Below are 14,630 nucleotides of genomic sequence, written 5' to 3'. Positions count from 1 at the left end.
AAAACCAGAGAGAAACAATGCTAGAAAAAAACTATAGACCAATATCTTTCATGAGCATACACGCAAAAAATCTAAAACAAAATATTAGAAAATCAAATCAAGAAATGTATAAAAATTACTATGCAATATGACCAACTAGGTTTTATTCCCGGTATACAAGGCTGGTTAAATATTCAAAAATCAATTAATCCAAACAATGTCATCAAGAAACTAAATAAGAAAAATCACATAGTTATATCAACAGATTCAGACAAAACGAACAGATTTTGAAAAAAACAAACATTCATGATAAAAAAAAAACAAAAAACCTTAGCAATTCAGGAATAGAAGTTAAATTCCTCAACTTGATAAAAAAAATCTATGAAAAACTACAAATATCCTCATAGTCAATAGTGAGAAATTACAATGTTTTCAGCTAAAATCAAGAACAAGGCAATGATGTCCCCTTCCACTAACCCTATATAATATCATACTGGCAGTCCTAGTAATGCAATAAGATAAGGAAAGGAAATAAGAGAAAATAAAATAATATATATCTTGGAAAGGAAGAAATAAAACTTTGTTCATAGAAATTTTCTACCTATGATGAGAATCCCAAAGAAGCAAAAACAATAATAACAACAAAAATCTGACAACTAATAAATAATTATATCAAATTTCAGGGTATACAAATATATATAATTTATTGCATAGTACCACATTCCCACTGTTCTGTCAGTCTTTTTTATTATTATTACTACAAGAATCAGACTCCCATCCATTGGCCCATTTTAGACTGAGAGCATAGCAGAATGAAGGCAACTAACTGTCTTGCAACTATTTATTTCCATTCCTATCTAGTCCTATGAGGGAAAAAAAAAAATCTGTGATCTTTAACTATATATTCTAAAATTTTTAAATAATTACTTATCTTTTTAAAATTTTAAAGACTATTTTTAGAACAGTTTTAAGTTCACAACAAAATTGAAAGGAAGGTACAGATATCCCATTTATTTCCTATCCTGACACATACATAGCCTCTGCATTATTTGTTGTTGTTTTGACAGTGGAAAAAGAAGTTCAACAATGGATCTCACAGTGTGCTTTAAGTCGTACTCTCTGATAATATTGTATTGCAAAACTATTTTCAAACTTTTCTTCTGAGAAATCTGAACATGATCCAAGGTTAATTCACCAAGAGATCAATACCTAAAAATTAAATAGTGTGAAATTATTTAATAGTTATGATATGCTTCCTTCTGAGTGGTCTCTATTCTAAAAGATATTTGAGTTTACCAGTACTATCCTAACACTAATCAAGCAAATATCCTGTCTCTTCATTAGGTTTTCATTATATTTATATTTAAATACTGGTTCTCTATAATTATCTGCCTCTTTCATTATAACTTTAGAAAAATTCTGAGCAACTGACAAAAAAATATTTTTTTGAAGAGAATGAAAATGCAAAGCTATATTTTCAAGCATGAATATATCTACACCAGAAATAGTTGTAATTCTATGCTATTCTAAAATATTGCGTTGGATGGATATTTCAAAACCCTCCCTTAGTACTTCTTTTGTTTGTCTGACATTGTCCACACTTAGATTTTGGGAATTGGTAAGGATGAAAGATACTGAAATCTATACCCTGCCAACACTTTAAAATAAAATAGTTGATTCCTTGGTAAAGCTACATCTTACAGCTAGGTAAATTAGTTGTCAGAAAAGTGGCAGAGATGACCTAATCATAAGCCAGGAACAAGTAGTAATGAGCTAAGGAAAATATTCTTCTCTATTTGGAGCAATTGAAAAATTACTTATGCTTTCTAGTGTTAAAGCCAACATTCCCTAGGTTCCTCATTCAACTGATGGGGAAACAAGAGTCATAACATTTTAAATGAAATAAGGAGGTATATTTGGATTAGGTAAATTATATTAAGTCTCCTGTGAACAAAGAGTGCAAATCGAAGTAACGAATAATTGTTGAAATAAAACCTCCATTAAAAATTAATTGTACAATCTTCCAATTAACCTAGAAAGCAAACAAAATTGAAATGAATTTATATTAATCTATAAACTATTCAACAAGAGTAAATGTCATTAGAAATAATTACCAATTCATTTATTAGGGGGCACTTACATTAGAAATAAATAAGAATATCAAAGCAGTCACATGAATAAATATACACTAGTGTGTATGCATGTGTGTTTAAGTAAATCAAAAATAAAAAAATGCACAATATACATACCCTATATTTGGTTGTCTATATGCTTCAATGTAAAGAAGAACAAATAGGAGTATTATGTTTGAAATTTACTAAAGGAGATATATACATTAAGAAAAAGTAAACCAGTGATTATGAAAAGAAAATATGGAAACCCACGTGGTACTTCAATGAGAAAGTACCTACATTGAGAGGTGATTTTTTTTTTAATCTCTGCTTTTTTACATATGGTCACATACACATCATATCTGTATTATATTGACACATGAACATACATTTAAACACAAATACATGCAAATTATAGCAGCACTGTATTAGGTACAAATAATTTTGCGTAACACTATTTCATAACAAATCATGTCACATAATATAAAACTCAATTTCAGACATATTATCATCACCAAACAACTCAGAAGTAGAAAGAAAGGATACCTGCATATAATGAAATTAAATATACCGGATATATTTTGTGTCCTTCCAGAGCCACCCTTCCTTACCCTATTGTCTTTCAGGTTACCTGAACTGTATGAATCACATCAGTGAGCTTACACATTTCATGACTGCCTTTTAGGTTCATACAATGAGGAATCATGGCAGAAGATAGGAGGCATTGAAGAGAGAGGTGTCAAGGAATATACTTCCCTGATTCTCACCAATAAGCCTAAATTGTGCTTGCTGCCTCCCTTCACAAAAGGTCACTGCTCTTCCCAAAGCGACGTGTTTCACAGAATTGTCTTATCTTATGAATTCTAAGTCTTCCCCTCCTAACTTTTGGACCAAAAAGTGATGATAGTTGTATTGATGCTAATCTAAGTTTGAGAACTATTCATTATGGTTCTCCTATATACCACCCAAACTTGTGAAATTCTTTTTTGTAATAAATAAACTGAGTTACTAAAATTTGTGCATGCCATCTGTTTTCCGTTGGATCCTGACTGATACAATGAGAAAATAAAGTTGATCATTCCCATGCCCTGACCAATGCAAAACAGTAAGAATGGCAAAGCTTCTTAAATAGAACATACTCGAGTATGTATACAAGCATCTGCAAATTGGAATGTTCTATATAAATAGTAACTTTATTAAAAAAAAAAGAATAAGAAGTATGCTGTCAACAATCATCACAATAATCTCTAATTCAAATATCCTGTAGGATGGGGCGCCTGCATGGCTCAGTCAGTTAATCACCCGACTCTTGAATTCGGCTTATGTCATGATCTCATGGGTCCTGGGTTTAAGCACTGAGCTGGGCTCCACACTCAGCGGGGAGTCTGCTTGAAGATTCTCTCCCTTTGCCACTCTCCCCATGCCCACAGGTGTGCTCTCTCTCTCTCTCTCAAAAAAATAAATACATCTTAAAAAAAAAAATAGAATATCCTGTGGGTATCCCTGATTCTCATACTTCATTTTCAGTGTAATTTAGAACCTGCTGAGGAAATTGTAAAGATTCCCAGATCCTTTCCATAGAGATTCTAGTTAAGCAGCTGAAGGCCGGTTCATGAAACTGCATTTCAATTATCCCTAAAGGTGATTATACTACAAATCTTCCAAGGACCAGGATTTGAATAACATACATGGACATCAATAAGATTTCTTAAAAACAAACAATAGATAACAATGCAAACCTCTTAGCTACTTATTATAAGCTGCAATATTTCATTAAATACTTGCTTGGGAACTTTTGACAAACTACTCCTGATTATTTAAAAAGTAATCATAAACAAGAGCCTATAACAAAATGGTTCCAGGACATGTTTCTAAAGAAAGATGTCATTCCTTGATGCAAAAAGTTTATTTGGTTGCATATATGGCAGACCTTGTTTCTATGGTTATATGAAGGAAGCACAATGGTCAAGGCACAATAGATTGATTGATTATTTATTTTTAAGATTTTATTTATTTATTTGAAGAGAGAGAAATNTTGATCCAAAAAGTTTATTTGGTTGCATATATGGCAGACCTTGTTTCTATGGTTATATGAAGGAAGCACAATGGTCAAGGCACAATAGATTGATTGATTATTTATTTTTAAGATTTTATTTATTTATTTGAAGAGAGAGAAATAGAGAGAGAAAGAGAGAGAGATTGCGTGTGAGCAAAAGCAGGGGGAGAGACAGAGGGGGGGAGAAAGGGAAAAATAAACCCTCTACTGAGCAGGGAGCCTGATGTGGGGCACAATCCCAGGCCCCTGGGATCACGACCTGAGCGGAAGGCAGGCACCTGATACAATAGATACAACAGATTTAAATACATATCCTATTGTTTCTTTCGGTAATTACCTTAAGCCAAGATTTTGGGGGAAAAGAGTAATTTGAAGATTGCTCTTGAAGTCAACATTTGTTGATAATATGAAGATTACATTAAAACAACAACAACAAAAAACATGACTTACAAACAGTGAACTTAATGACAACAACAAAAAACATGACTTAGTAAGCAGGAATGCAGTTAAAAGGTTATGTGGTTAAATTGACAGTTTACCATGGCTTTTTTGGTTGAGACCATCTTAGATAACTAAAACAAGTAGTATGACTTCTGATACTTTAAAATTATTACAAAATATTTAATAGATATCTTGGCAGTATTCCTCAAAATTCAGTGTTCCTTGCACACCTTGACAGTGTTTGTCATATCTATATACCACTTATACTAATATCCGTGTGATATTTTTCTATTAAATTTTAAATCAATTCAGAATTTCTAAGACCTGCCCTAGGAATAATAACTATTGAGTCATTGATTTGCTGGTCTAGACATATTTTTTTCTATCAAGCAATAAATGTAAAATCAAATAAATAATTTATCAATGTGACACAAAATAATTCTGAATATTATCAGTGTTATGTATATTACAGTTTGACAGGTATTAAAATGTCTGTACAATATTTTTAGATCCTACTGATCTCTAACTTTGGGAATTTATTAGATTCTTTAAAAATGTACTACTTCTTGTGTAACAGTTGTGAATGATAACTAGTATAATAAACCCCTTGACGACTAACTGTTATGAGAAATGCAACTTGCAACTCTCCTTCAAATGGAGTTGTTTTCAAAATTTAACTTTAAAAAAAATGGATTGGAGTTGTCTCTCATAACATGATCAATGAAAACTCAAAGTCATAATTAATAAAATATCAAAGAGAGAAAGATGTATCAACATAAAGCCCAAGCTTCTGTTGAGCAGACCTGATATCATAACTAGACAATCTGGGAGAACTAAGGAAATGTTTTTGTTTGTTTGCTTGTTTTGTTTTGTTTTAGACAGAAAGAGTGGGGAGGGGAGGGTGGGCACAGAGAGAGGGAGAAAGAGAATCAAACAGACTCCATGCCTAGTGCAGAGCCTGAAATAGGGCTTGATCTCATGCCCCTGAGATCATGACCTGAGCTGAAATCAAGAGTTGGAGGCTTAACTGGCTGAGCCGCTCATGCACCCCACTAAGGACATGTTTTAACTGCATGCCTTTTACCCATTGAAAAGTATCTTGATATGTGATTTAATATAATTCTCCCTCATCTCTTTTCCTGTTTTGTTTCATTTTAAACCTATGACAAGAGAAAACATTGGTGAAGTTTTATATTATTTCCTGATCAAATACTCATGTGTATTTTTCAAATTAATATTGCATTTGTATATACATACTCTTATATAAAATTACAAAACTACAGTTTAAAGTTTTTTTCATAAAAACAACTCTTAATAATCTTCATTTAGGGATAAATTATAAGGAATATAATTTTATTAATTAAATACTTCCAGATGTTACATTGGAAATATCTATCACATAGGACCCTTGTTCAGGCTGAAGAGCTATGTGGGATATTACCTCAGCTTGAATGTATTCTTTTGTTCTTCAATTGTTTTATTTAGAACTAGTTTTGATTATTGTGATTATAAATAAAAGCCAAAATTTACTGAGTGTTTACGCTATGCTCTGTATACCTTAAATAGTTTATATTATCTCACTTGAACCTCATGGCTAACTATGATGTAAGCGTTATAAAAAAGACACGATAATTTGCTCTTATTTAGAAATATCTTAGTAATAAAATCAGTCAAAATTTCAGAAATAACAGAAGTAAAACCAGTGACTCATGGAAGTAATAATTTTTAAAAGTTTATTGTGCATACACCAAAAAGACAGTTCATAAACCAGGAGTACTCAAAATAAACATAGTATGAAGCTCATGGGTATATTGTTTTAAATTGGCATCTGAGGAGATAGTGACTGTATATTCTTCACAGTGATATAATTTTAGGACTTTCCCAAATGACAGAGCTTGGTCGGTGACCACCTCATGTCAGTTTGGGGAACCATTTAAGTTTCACTTGTGAATTCTAGAGGCACAAGCAAGAGATGACCAGGTGTTTAGTCTTGTGAAAAAAAAAATTAAGCTTTGTACTTATGTCTAGACTGGTTTTGTCTGCTCTGAGAATTATCGAGGCTAGTCTTTATTTTTTATTTTTAGTCAAAATTTGAACTCAGATTTGAGTGTGTATTTCAGTGAAATACATTTAGAAGTATACATCTGAAACATTTACCATTTAGGCAAAATTAAGACCATAGTGTATTAAAATGTTCTCCATTTCTCTGAAATACCTGAAATTCAAAAGCATTCAATTAATATATTTACACAAAGATGCATATGTAGAATGATACATTAAGTGGGATCCACCCAAAGCCCCTAAGAACCAGTGAAAGCCTTGGGATGAACATCTTTTCATGTATCTGTTGGCCACCTGTACGTTTTCTTTGGAGAAATGTGGTGAACAATATGGAGGTTCTTCAAAAAAATTAGAAAAGAATTACCATATGATCCAGTAATTCTACTACTGGGTATTTACCCAAAGGAAACAAAAACACTACTTTGAAAAAATATATGCAACCGAATGGTTACTGCAGCATTATTTACAATAGCCAAGATACGGAAGTAGCCCAAGTGTCCATCCATAAATGAATGGAAAGATGTGGTGTGTACACACACACACACACACACACACACACACAGTGGAATATTACTCAGCTATAAAGAAGATGAAATCTTGCCATTTGCAACAACATAGATGGGCCTAAAGGGTATAATGTTAAGTGAAATAAGTCAGTCAGAGAAAGACAAACACCTATGATTTCCCTTTATGTCAAATTTAAGAAACAAAACAAATGAACAAACAATGAAAACAAGAGAGAGAAAAACAGACTCTTAAATACAGAGAACACACTGGTGGTTTCCAGAGGGGAGATAAGTGGTAGGGAGTGAGTGAAATAGATAAAGGTAGTTAAGAGTATACCTATCTCAAAGAGCACTGACAAATGTATAGAAATGTTAAAGCATTATATCATACACCTGAAACTAATATAGCACTGTATGTTAATTATGCTTCAATTAAAAAAATAAGAAATAAGAGATAAGTAAAAAATTTAAAAATTAAAAAATAAAAGCTTGGTTTGCTTACAAGCTTCAAAAGTGAATTTCATTTTAGTTTCTTACCTGTTTACAGCAACCCTTTTCCTCAAATTATTAATTACCACCCCAACTCCATCAGGAGGGAGTACCTATTAAGCATGTTTTTATAGATAATAACAGTTCTCCTTTTATCTAAATTGAATCAAGCTCCTCTTCCATGAATTTGCTTTCCTGAGTCAGCCATAGGCTGCCAATATGCTTGGAGTTTATAGTGATTCTTCCATGTTCAGAGTATAATTTTTTATTATAAGCTTCAGGAAATGTGTCTATGTCTGAAAATTATCACTGCATATGATAAGATGTATTTCAGGCAAAGTGAATTGTTTAGGGTAAATAGAAGCATATGAGTAAAAGACATCTAATGATTTGGAATATTGCAAGTAGAACTGAAAAGAGATAGAGGCAAATACTAAAAAGGCTCAGTTGCCAGATACTGAACGTTTCCTGCCAGCATTTGGAAGTTCTAATTTGGGGTATCTACAGGCTGTGCTATGTTTCTTGCCAGCAGGAAGGATCCAGCCAGGGGAACAGGCCATAATGTGAATAGCACATCCTCACTGGGACCAGGGTCTAGACAGAAATTTCTATCCAATTTTACACCTCATCAGTGAAAATTTTTGAAAAAATGTATTTAAGAATATTTGGACAAACACATTAGATCTGTTACACAACATATATTTTTAGCCAAAATAAATTCAGTTTTGATTTAATCCCCCTTTACATCTTTACATAAAATATAAAATTACAATGCGAAGAATTCTCAGACTGAGATATTCAGTACCATAAAAAATATTCTTGAGTAGGTAGAGAGCAATGCAATATTATTATTTAATGACACTAATACTGTCAGTCAGGTGTTATAATGAACTTTTTATCTGCACTCATTATTCTATTAATATGTACACATATATATATTCTATTAATAATCTTGAAAATTGGATTACTTCTAAGAAGCTCAGAATTAAATGTGTCTTAATTTTGCTACATATTCTTCATGTGTAAAAATTCTCTAGTTTAATCCTGCTTCTCCACATAAATATCGTCTGACCTTGAAATTTAGTTTCTAGAACATGTATTCTTGATTGATGTTCACAAATATTGGAGGACCAAAATTATATACAGGAAGAGAAGATACTCAGGATTATTAAATAAATTGCTAAAGGATATACATGAAGACAATATTTTTTACTCCCAAATCCAAGTACTTTTGACTAAAGAGATTTTTCTTAACCCTTTGTGATTAATTAGGTAAAACTATTATCTTAGTTTTAGCTATCTTTATGTCTTAGACTAACAGAAAATTGATTTCTCATTTTCAAGAAAATGCTAAAACAAAATATTTTAAGTTTATGCAGAAGACAGGGTTGATGCTTACTTTTTTTTTTTTTAGTAACTGACCCTAAAACTAACTTAAATACTGATTCTCCACCATCCAAAGAGAGAATACCTTTCTGAGTAAAAACTTGAATTTGACTGAGGACATTTAAATTAAAAAGAAAAAAAAGAAAGACTTTTGTATTTCCTTCTTAGGAGAAGAGATGAGATGCATCAGGTGTGCTAGTTAACCACAGGAAGGCTGGCACCAGAGAAGGTCCCTGGAGATTAGATGGAACTAAAGTGTTAAGTGACAAAAAGAGATATTTCAGAGGGGTCAATGTTACTGTACTGCAGGAGGAATCCGCAAGCCCATATCTTCGGCATAGTCTAAGAGATAAGGACCAAAGGTGACAATGAAATTGAGAGGAAAGAAACGTGTCAGGAAATAAGAATTGGACAGAATAAATTAATGATATCAGGATGTATTAATGATGGCACTGATGTATTATGCATTGAAAGTATGCTACTCGTATGGGATGATTATTGTGAACTCACCTAGGAATAGACGGCCACCCTTTTCTGAGCCCAAGGCCTGATGAAACTTGGCCTCTGCCACCTCTTCAAATACATTTCGATTACTGCCTTCCTAGCTCATCAATGCCACACTTACTGGATTTTATTTTTTTCTGTTCTAGTATGTTCCGATCCTACTTTCCAGTCTTTGAATTTTCTGTAAACCCTGCTTAGAAGCTTGTGCTCTCAGATATTCATATTGGTAGTTTCTTCTCGTTATTCAGATTTTTAGCTCAAAATCATGCCTCTTAGAAGTACCTTCCTAATCATTGCATTCAAGTTCTAGAACTGCTTAGTTTCAAAGCATTATTATGTATTGCCAATAGCACCTAGTGCTCTTAGAAACAATATTTTTTCTTTTATTTGCTTATGTGTTTATAGTTCGTGTCTCCCTCAAGAAAATAAGCCACATGAAGGGGGCTGCCTGCCATGGTGACAACTCTATTTCAGAATGCTAAAATTGTCTAACCTAATCGACAAAAATACATTTTTTAATAAATGAATTCATCGCACTAAATTTTCATTAAATCTGTATAAATAAGCAACTCCCAAATCTCAGTGGCTGACACATAAGGTTATTTGCTTCTGTTTTATGTTTGCTTTGAGTCAGTTGCCAACAAGCCCCAAAAGTCTTCATTCTTTGACACAGGATGAAGGAGGCTGGGTCATGTAATTGTTGTGGTAGAGAGAAAAAAGGCAATGGCAAAGAATGCAATAATATTTAAAGAATATCACTTGTGCTCACATTCTGTGGTCCTCACAGGTCATCTGGCCAAATCTGATGTCATTCACAGTTGAGGCAATTCACATGGCAGGGGTCAGGACTGTTTCATCCTGGCAGTAAGTTACAGCTTCAGGTGAAGTAAATGGATTACACTAGAGTGCACCTTTCTGTGCCTACAGCGAAGGGGCCAGGTAACCATGAACAGTAATTCAATCTACCCTAGTATTAGAATGGATAGAGACCAGGTGCAACAAAAAGCCACAGAGAACATTATTTTTTGAGGGAAGCTGAGTGAATTTTAGGTAAAGTTAAACCTGTGACTGAACTCTCAAGCACAACTAACATGCTGGCCTAACCGACATCAGAAACTCCTTCTAAATATATGTATTTCATGAAACTAAGGTATCATCCATTCTAAGACAACACCTTTATGTACCCCTATGAAAGGAAAAAAAAAAAAAACAACTAATGAAATAGATACCAGGTTAAGAAGCATTTAGCAGAGATGATTAAATGAGATTAGCACATAGATAATCAGATATGGTAGTAAATATTTAGATGTTAATTATTTAAGCTTATGATACCTTTCCACAAGCTGAACCTATTTACTGATAAAGAGAAGATTAACTCTGCAAACTAAAAGATTACATAAATTTATGGGAGTGCATTTAATCGCTTAAATTGGCATTCCTATAATCATCGTTTAATTTTGCTCTAAATAATTAGTACTATTTCTAAAAAAATATTATCTACATGCCAATTGGACAGCTATTGATACTTTCATTTGAGAAGGACACTGGGAAGCTAGATAGAAAATCTGATTCTTATCAACATTCTCACTAACAAGCAACACTTCTCTGCAAATAAAGGTTGGCCTCAATGTGTCTCAGTTTCATATTCTATACAACGGGATTGGGCTGGAGTAGTAATTTTCAAGCTGTCTTCCAAGGAGTCTTAAGATTTGCCTGATGATATTCAGGGACCACATGGGGATGGGAATATGAAGGGAGTAGGAGCAGAAAATCGTTTCACTTTTTTCCTAAATAGAAAAGTTCATTTTTAATCTAATCTATGTAATGAATTAACAAGTAACATTTCATATTAAAATAAAAAAAGGACTGGCTGATAAAAGGTTGGAGACTGGACAATTTCTATAAACATACACATACATAAATAAAATGAGAAATCACATATATGAATCTCATGATTATTGGATATGTCATCTTAGTGACTGGGACAAACTGGTAGATTGGGATCTGTCAGAAAGAGTAAGCTTTAACATATTCAGTTGCATTGCACTGTGTCAGCTAAAAGGTGTTTAAAAATGCTTTCTGATTTTTAAAAAAAGTGCTTTGTGATTATTATAATATATATTGTGCCATGAGAGTTATTTCCAGTAGATCTGGAATTTTTCTGAGCCATTTTGCAGAAATAGTGGATGGTGGGATAACATCAGCCTCTCATCAAGACATCGACTTATCCATTAGTTGTTACCTTATAACCATTTGTACAAACATCAGTTTAAGTTTGTGAGCATAGTTTATTGATAATGGAGATAGAGGATATATATGCATGTGTCTCTGTGAGACCTATGAGAAGGCTCTGACATTGGGGCAGTTACAAAGTAAAATCAAGCCTATGTGATCTACAGGACATAAATCTGAGCCTATACCCTATACTCTCCCTGGTTCCACGGTGTTTAATCTATGAGATATTTGACCCTAGCCCAAAAGAGAAAGCATACTGTGGTACCCCTGCAAAGGCAAGATGGTGAGAGATTGAATTCAGACGCTTTGAACTCTTGCTTTGAGCCAGTCTTTCAATATTATTATAATTTTCTTTTTTTTTAAAAGATTTTATTGATTTATTTTAGAGAGAGAGACAGCATGAGTGGGGAGAGGAAAGGGAGAGAATCTCAAACAGATTCCACACTAAGTACCCAATGTGGGGCTTAATCTCACAACTGTGAGATCATGACCTAAGCCAAAACGAAGAGTCACACACTCAAAACACTGAGCCACCCAGGCACCTAGAGAAATATGTTGCTATATGGTATATTCTTGTAATAAACCACAGATTTATAAAAAAAAAATTGTTGTTTTGGTCCCATGAGTCATTTCTGTAGCAATTGAACCCTGCCCAACTGCCGTCATTAATGTGTATGTATGTGCTTTCCAGATGACAGTAAGAAATACTGGTGAGTTAATATACCTAGGATACTGAAACAGAAGGAAAATATGGATGATATTTTCAAAATAGATGGAGCTTACTTTCTTGGGAGGCAAAGAGAGTGTCCAGAGATGGAAATTCATAAGCAAGAGTTTTGAAACCAGACAAATGAGAGTTCGATATTTATTCTGAATGTATTCTCTTAGTAATCTTAACAAAGGAGTTTAAGCACTTTAAGACTGATATGTAAAAGGAAAGAAAGCTTCCATATCATGCTCCTACCTTGTTAAGTATTAGGGAAAAAAATTATCTATATCTGTTTACCCATCTAAACCCGTATCTACCTAATACACACCTATGCATATCTAAGTAAATATCTATATCTATATATCTAAATATACATCTATGCATATCTAAATATATATCTGTGTTGATATATCTAGATCTATAATCACCTGTTTTTGATTGATCAATATTACAAAACACAAAACAAAACCACTGTCCTTAATATTGAAATATTTAAACTATTTGACATCACTGGAAGTGTCATTTCACTAGATAAAATTCTCAATAAGTTACGGCTAAACTTGAGAGATTGTTCTTTCAGAAATTCTAGATAGTGGTCAAGGAGAATTTATACACTTAAGTCAGAAACAATTAGAAAGAAATAAAAAAGCAAACAAGTATACAAACAAATGGAATGGAAGAAAATATGTATAAATATTTAAATATTATTTAAATATGTAATCTCCACTTTTTCAAATAAACATGAAACTTTGAAAAATGTATATGATCACCTGAATAGTGACACAAAATTAAATGTGAATGCATCATGAATCTGATTTGGAAACCACAGAACATACATGTTTGATCTCTGTCCATTATTTTGTTAATAATAAACTCATAATATGGAAGTAATCATGTTCAGGACAGTAGGGGTATAAAAACAGAAACCAGAGCTACATCCTATATGATGCTAAGTAGTATTAACCAAGTACAGATAAAATGTTTCAGGTATTTTTTAAAATATTTTATTTATTTATTTAGCTGAGTGAGAGACCACAAGAAAGGGAACACAAGGAGGGGGTGTGGGAGAAGGAGAAGCAGGCTTCCTGCTGAGCAGCAGGGAGCCTGATGCAGGGCTTGATCCCAGCACCCTGGGATCATGACCTGAGCTGAAGGCAGACGCTTAACTGACTGAGCCACCCAGACACCCCTGTTTCAGGTTATTTTTAATGTAAAAGAAACTACTTTAGCCCCAGATCCTGGAAAGTGTCCTCAAAAAATTCTATTTAAGCCTTAAAAATTTATGACAGTTTGGACTTGTATAGCAGTGGGGGGATGATATTACATTTACAGTAAGCAATGCAAGAAAATTATGACCATGGGGGAAAAGAGAGATTAATATTTCTTTTTACTTTTAAATCTTACCTGCTGTTTGAAAACATCTTTTAATACACTCTCTTTTGCAACTTTTATCTTCTTTTCCTAACATTTTTTCTGCCTTGTTCAAATGATGAACAACTTATTGGTGATCTACTCTAATAAAGCTTATATTCTCAAACTGGATAGGAGATATTCCAAATAATAAAATAACTAAATCTATGTGATATTTTAGCATGTAATCTGAAGAAATTAAAATTGGGTAATGTATGCAGGAGCACCTCACAATAGTGGGTGTTATTTATTTATAGTAGTAAAAATGTAATTCTGTTTTTAATTTTAATTTTCTTATTTTAGTTGACACACAATGTTACATTAGTTTCAGGTGTACAACACAGTGATTCAACAACTGTGTACATTATGCTATGCTCACCCCAAGTATAGCTACCATTTGTCAGCACACAATGCTGTTACAATATCATTGACTGTATTCCCTGTGTTGTGCCATTCATCCCCATGACTTATTCATTTCCTAACTGGAAGCCTGTACGTTAGTGGGGGTAATTTAGATAGATGAATAGCGAAGGATTTTCTGAGAGTGGAAATTTGATTTGAGAAGAGATTTGGCAAGAATATGCAACAGAAAGAATGGCAATGAAAGACTGATGAAGTAGGATAATAATGGTGTAAAATCAATTTGAAGAAGTAGGCAGGGTCTTCCAGTTAGGGAAAAGAAGTTTGGATTTACTCTAAGTAATATGGGAACTTTCTGAGCTTACAAGCAAGAGTGGTAGTAT

The sequence above is a fragment of the Ailuropoda melanoleuca genome, chromosome 20 (assembly GCF_002007445.2).
Source record: "Ailuropoda melanoleuca isolate Jingjing chromosome 20, ASM200744v2, whole genome shotgun sequence".
NCBI lineage: Eukaryota > Metazoa > Chordata > Mammalia > Carnivora > Ursidae > Ailuropoda > Ailuropoda melanoleuca.
This window is presented reverse-complemented; position numbering follows the sequence as displayed.